Genomic DNA, 7,141 nt, shown 5'->3' on the forward strand with positions numbered 1-7,141 from the left:
ATATAAACCACTATTCACCACAACATGGTCCCAAAGGGGTTTGCAGCACAAAAATAGAACAGCATAACAATACAAGCAAAAGTAACACAAAAACTGCCTTAATAATAGCAGCAGTGCCCCAGTGCACACAACTGTAGTTGTACTGTGTTGTATGCCACTATGCGGTGGTTTCCCCCATCATTATCATTAATACTGAATTCATCCCTAATATTTTCAATCACAAGTTTTTCCCTTATTGGTCCCCACTGCAGCCTCTACAAGACTGAAAGCTTAACCATCTCAAATCGATCCTAGATCCTCTTAATCAATTCTATTCTACTAGACTTTCAATTACTCTCCTATAATTGAGTGCACAAAATTCTTAGTACATCAGTTTCATTAGCACTATGTAGCTGTGATTGTATGGGTAGCTACACCTCCTCTACTTTACTACCTCATTGATAACATGATGAGGCAGTTTACAGCATGCATTAGAGATGACCTGCAACCATTCATCATGAAAAAGGTTTCTTAAATGAAAACACATTTGTTATTATTACCCAACATAAAATACTCCAGAACTGGTCTTAACATTGTAGCTCTTGCTTTCCCTTCCCACTGATGTCATGCATAAGAACATTTTCCATATATGACAAAGCACAGTATAATCTGCACTGTGCATTATCAACACATGCAAAATGTGGTTGCTTGTTATCAGGGAACTCTGAAAGCAGATGGTCCTTAAGAGTCATTTGGAAGAAAACCTACTTAATAGGATCTTGAAGTGCTTGAGTACTCATTTTATGCCTTGGTTTCCTTCCTTGAAGTCTGTGTTGAGGTTTAATCTTAATAGCCATCATGGAATGTATTAATCTGTGATCTGTCCAGCAGTCACCAGCACTCATCCTAGCTCTGGTGAGGAGCACATCACAGCAATCTTTAGCTCGGACAATTACATAGTCTAAGAGGTGCTGCTTGTAACTCTGGTAACTAGTGGTAACTAGACTATGACACTCTGATGCATAAAAGGGTAGGCGCATCTACTGTATAAAGGATGAACATTCATCCCTGGACATCCCTGGTGTGGATACATTGACTGGAAAGATAGTCTGGCTGCTGACACTTCATCACCATTTCCCCAATTTTTATAAACATAATACTTTGCATGTGTAGAAACAGACCTACGTTCTGCAAATCTTTATGGGATTCCTTTCTTATTTGCCTACAAAGCAATCTATGCAGGTTCCACCCAACAGCTGTTCGATCTACCCTTATTTTCCATCCATGTGTAGCAAGAGCCTGCTAGGTATTTTGCATATAGGCGCCCCTCTCTCTCTCCCCCACCTCTCTAATTGAGCTCATCCTGGGGGCGGGGAGCACTGTGGGAAATGTCAGATTGGCTGATACCCAACTTGCAGCTATTGGAAGCAAAAGAGAACTGAAGGCTAGAAATATGTCACCGCAGGCCTCCTTTTTTTCAAAAGTTTAAACAACACAAGACAGCAGCACTCAGATCTGCTACATGGCATTAATACTTAACCACCTTTGTCATGCTTGCAAGACATTTAAATATTTCACAGACATTAGGCAAGTATTTCATGTTTACTCAGCAAAAAGGATCCCCCTCTCTCCTGCAGATTAGCAAATGAAAAATGGATGAGTCGTATTGTGCCATGTGGAGGTAGAGTAGAAAGTTTGTGCATGTGGAAAGTAGAAATGGGGGAAAAATTGATTCAGTTTTAATTTAAAGGTGAACCTATTGAATTATCCCTTTCCAAAGCAATGCACAAACAGAATTGCAGCCATTCCACAAAAAGGAATATTGAGATATCTTTTCATTACATGATGTAAATAGTGACAGCTGAGGCCTAATTATTGCTTTATACCTTGGTGACACTTCAAATATTGCCTGTGCACAAGTGTCTTGGTATACTTTTATTTCACACTTATAGGCATGTTACAGATACCGTACCACATCTTTCAAATGAGGATATAGACCTATTTGTTCATATTCCTCCATGTTCCCAGAATTTAACCAGTCCATCCTATTAGATATTTGGCATGCATCATAGTAAAAAAAAAAAAAAGAGGGGGGGAGCTTTGCCATTTCCCCGTTATCCCATTATTACACATTGCTTTTAATTCAAGGCCTTGTATTGGCCCAGATGAAACTCATACACAAATCTGGTCATCAACAGCCCCGGTTCACCTCAATGGGGTTTTGCACAGGAGAACCCTTAAGTCGACAGTAGCCTGTTCAAGCACCTTTTAAAGATCTGGGACACTGTGAGGATCAGGGTCTGTATCGGTTCCAAGGCGCAGCTCATTACAGCCCTTCTGTCTTCATCTGTGAGCTCTTCTGCTGCCATCCTTGCCCTTTAAAGATGTGGAGGAATGCCACCAAGATGAGACTAAGGAAGAAAAATGCCTTTCTTCTTCTGGCACATTATTTCCCCTCATTTTGTCTTACTTATGTTCTCCTTTTTCCTAATGCCACTTGCTATGATGAGAGTATGATTTAAAACCTTCGGACCCAAAAATATGTTGCTCAGGAGATCCATGACTAGGCTCGTTCCTGACAGTTCTTTAAAATTTATACACATATTTGCAATTGGGGGGGCATCAGCATCAGCGTCATTTTATCAGGGCAGCAGCACTGGTGCAAGGGAGTTTGCCCCCTCCTCATATGCCATTTCTCTAAACAAAACAGCTTATCTTTTTCCCCCTCCCCCTGGTCCTCTGCCTTGAGAGATACACGATACACGTCACCACCTGATTTTCATTACAGGGAGGCTGTTGGGTTGTTTTGGTTTTTATTATGTATTTGGTGTTTTTATATTGTGTTTTTATGTTGTAACTGTCCTGAGACCTGCAGGTTTAGGGTGGTATACAAATTTAATAAATAATAATTAAATTATGGGAGCTGGCATAGGAGGAAAGCATGAATACCCTGCCCCAGTGCTTCTGCCCCAGTGTAATTTGAGCTCTTGCCACTACAGTGGTGCCTCGCAAGACGAAATTAATCCGTTCCGCGAGTCTCTTCGTCTAGCGGTTTTTTCGTCTTGCGAAGCAACCCTATTAGCGGCTTAGCGGATTAGCGCTATTAGCGGTTTAGTGGCTATTAAAGGCTTAGCGGCTATTAAAGGCTTAGCGAATTAGCGGCTAAAAGGCTATTAGCGGCTTAGCGGCTTAGAAAAAAGGGGGGAAGCAAAAAAAAATCGGAACACTCGCAAGACGTTTTTGTCTTGCAAAGCAAGCCCATAGGGAAAAAGCCCTTTCGTCTAGCGGGTTTTCCGTCTTGCGAGGCATTCGTCTTGGGGGGCACCAGTGTAGTATGAAGTGTAGCCAATACAAAGCTTTCCAACATGCAGATTTGGTATAATGCTCATCCTGTTCATGTACATCTGATCACAGCTCTCTCACATCGTGTTTGATTCACCCATTTGTGTTAAAATAAAATAAGATTGGTGAAACTTCTAAACCTTTCACTAGGAGCTGAAACTTCCAGTGCAATTGTATGCATACCTACTTAAAAGTAAGCCCCATTAAGTTACTTGGAAGACGTACTCCCAAGTAACGCTATATAGGATCACAGCCTTAGTGTGCTGGTCCAGGGGGAAGCTTACTGTGGGGCGAGGTCCAGGACCTGAGTCAAGGGTCGGCAGACAGTTCTCCACGGGCGAAGCGGGGTCCACAGCGAGGACCCGGGCAAGGACAGGAACTCTGGGGGAACAGGACTGGGTGCTGGCCGAAACAGCTCTTCAACAACGTGGCTCCCGCAACCTGGGACCGGGCTGACTGGCCTTTATCTTCTCTGAGGCCAGGGGCGGTCCCGGCCCCCAGGAGACCCACCTCTCCTGGCCTTAAGGTGAGCACTCCTCCTGGGAGAAACCAGTTCCCTCTGCCTCTCTGCCCTGAGCCTCTGCAGCTCAGGAGAGGCCGGTGGGTTACTGGACCCAGGGGGACACTCACTTTCCCCTGACAGGGCTGGGAGAGGCGCACCTGTAGGCAATGCGTCCTCAATCGCCTCCAGAGCTAGAGTGGATTCACCTGGTACCTGCTCCTGAGTGTGGGAATGTTCTGGGGTGCAGGAGAGGATATATTGACTAATTATATCCTTATCCAACTTGTGCTAACAAGTTCCCAAAATATCAGCAGAGTTTATAAACATTCCCCTTTAAGTTCGCAATGGTAACGTGTGCACAGGTTCGCTAGAACCTCTATAATAATTACTCTGGTAATTTCTCCTTTTGTTCCCTCTTAAAATACAAGACACGACACAGTCTTTATAAAAGTATAAAAGAGTTTACTCACGTTCTGTTCACAATATGATCCCAGAAGGCAGACAGGTTACATACATTCAGAATCTATCTTGTAGCAAGATAGTCCTTATCTCCTCTCTTGGCTGGGAGCCAAGAGAGCATCCTTAGATGTTTCCTCATCGAAGGAAAATGGCAGAGAGAGAGAGAGATGGCTGCCTGCCCTGTGCTTTTATCATTTACCTGCACAGGTGAGGCCACACCCACCTCTGGTCACATGCGGAGGAAGTCCGTCCCCAGGAAGTTTACCTGCTTGCTAGACAGACATCCCTCCCCATGTTCTAACATGTACACTCTAGGAATGTTGTCATTGACTGCTCCTGTGTTTACATCCCACACTGAGGATCCGGCACAGATGCAGGCACTTCAGAATCAAGGCCCTGCCCCAGCTCAGCCGGCCCTGGAGGCAGGGACTCCTGTGCAGGCTGGGGTTCCTCCGGTTCAGCCTCTGAATCGGATTCCCAGGCCATCACACTTAGCCCATATTTCCCGGTGTGTTCCTTTGTATATCCTGCCAACCTAGCAGTTCGAAAGCACACTAGTGCAAGTAGATACTCCAGCGGGAAGGTAAACGGCGTTTCCGTGCACTGCTCTGGTTCGCCAGAAGCAGCTTAGTCATGCTGGCCACATGACCCGGGAGCTGTACGCCAGCTCCCTCGGCCAATAAAGCGAGATGAGTGCCGCAACCCCAGAGTCGGTCACAACTGGACCTAATGGTCAGGGGTCCCTTTACCTTTCCTTTGTATAACATACTGCTTTTTTAAAAAAATCTGTGTTTCTAAAGTGAAATCCAGCCTAATTCCATATAATTTGCTTGTCTTTGGTTCCAATACTGACTTCACTAATGATGAGCTAAAAGGTTTCTCTAACTTTCTTCAACAGGGATAGCCAATGTCATGCCTTCCAAATGTTGTTGGACTACAAGTCCCATCACCCCAACCCCTGGCTCAAAGAAACAGGAGGACACCATTTTATCTACCTCTGGGAGATTTCCATATCACTTTTCTCTTTTTGCTGAAAATTTCCAGTAGAGCAAAGCCTTTCCTCCCTTAAACTGTGTTCATTTTCTTTCCTTTATTTCCCCCTTCCAGAATAGTCCTCTTACAAGTGGGGAAAAAACAGAACATGTGACTCAGAGAGAGAGTAAGATCTGACAATATGAGTGCATATATGAGCTATTAAATATAATCATCTAAAAAAGAGCTTTCGCAATATGTCTTCTCTTCATTTTGGTGGAATACTATTTCACAAAATACATTCTGAATTAAGATACTGGTGTGTATTTAGCTTAGTTAAATATTTAATCAAATGTCATCCAGATATTATTTCTGCTCCTACAAATTTCCATAACCCCCTTGTAGATTTTGCTTATTTTATCATTTCTGTTGACTCTGGGGAGGTTTAAGACTATCGTAAGGCTTCAGTCTCATTGACGGTTCCTTGCAAGACTTTCCCCCTCTCTTTGTGAGTGGAATCATATAGGGGAGCAGTGTTTCCTTACAAGTACTTGCCAGGTGAGGACCAGTCCATCCAAATTCTTACTTGTGCTTTGACCACTCCAGTAGTTCATACACCCAAAGAAGGAAACTTACTGAATCTCACACAAGATCCTGCATATGCAGGGTGTGATTTGAAACTGGATGTCCCTCCTTATGAAAGCTGACCAGCAACTTGGCCTCTATTCCCCTTGTAAGTTACACTGCTGCAATGAATTGCATCACTTTCTGGATAAAGCTATAAAATGCAGAACATGGTGCCAGTGGGGACTTCTTTTCTCAGGCTCTCCATTCAAGTGACAGTGGAATAGTGAGGAGATAAACCTCCCCACCCCATGTCCTGTCTTCCATCCAGAATCAAGCTTCCTCAACGCACCACACCTCTCATTACTAAAGGAAAAACAAGAGGCATAGCTTCATTGAGTGAGCACCCATTTTGTCACTAAGTAAATAATAAGATGCATGAATTGGCTTTCAGAGTCATATTTGATGTCATACCAGTCTATGCGTTCAATTGCTTTTATTCGTTGTTGCTGAGTTTTTGTGCTGCATCTTCTCTTTTTCTCTTTTTAATTTGTATTTTAATATTTTATTGCTATTTTAAGCCATCTTGGCTATGGGTTGGCACATAGGTTGGCTGGTGATGGGTAAACAAATCAGCCAACAATCCCTCACGCCAAATTCTGCTTTTAAACCCAAACCATAGTATGAGATTCCAATCATGATTGCAAACCATGGTTTACAGCAGTGATTCCCAAACTTGGGTTTCAAGTTGTTTTCAGACTACAATTTCCATCATCCCTGACCACTGTTCGTGCCAACTAGGGGTGATGGGAGTTGTAGTAAAAAAAACAGCTCAAGTTTGGGAAACACTGGTTTACAGGTTTTGGTCTTTTCCATTTTATACATACATAGAATCATAGAATCATAGAATCATAGAGTTGGAAGAGACCACAAGGGCCATCGAGTCCAACCCCCTGCCAAGCAGGAAACACCATCAGAGCACTCCTGACATATGGTTGTCAAGCCTCTGCTTAAAGACCTTCAAAGAAGGAGACTCCACCACACTCCTTGGCAGCAAATTCCACTGTCGAACAGTTCTTACTGTCAGGAAGTTCTTCCTAATGTTTAGGTGGAATCTTCTTTCTTGTAGTTTGGATCCATTATGCATATATACATAATTTCATTTGTATGCCACCTTTCCACAGTTCAAACCATGCTCAAGGTGGCTATGTATTAAAAAAATACATAACTACTACAACATAACAAAAGTAGTCATAAACAATAAATAAAACATTAAAAATACACAACCAAACTGAACAATTTACACATATATCACAAACAAGA

At 43.0% G+C, this 7,141-nt stretch overlaps 1 long non-coding RNA gene across 1 annotated transcript in view; it reads right to left on the minus strand.

The window, feature by feature from the left end:
- Positions 1–6,884, minus strand: part of LOC310688515 — a 699,093-nt gene extending 692,209 nt beyond the window's left edge. Inside the window, exon 1 of the long non-coding RNA XR_014516995.1 lies at positions 6,706–6,884. This is a non-coding gene — a long non-coding RNA (uncharacterized lncRNA). The remainder of the gene's footprint in view (positions 1–6,705) is intronic.
- Positions 6,885–7,141: the final 257 nt, after the last annotated feature.

Source organism: Podarcis liolepis (assembly GCF_965112155.1).
Source record: "Podarcis liolepis genome assembly, chromosome: 11".
Classification (NCBI taxonomy): Eukaryota; Metazoa; Chordata; class Lepidosauria; order Squamata; family Lacertidae; genus Podarcis; species Podarcis liolepis.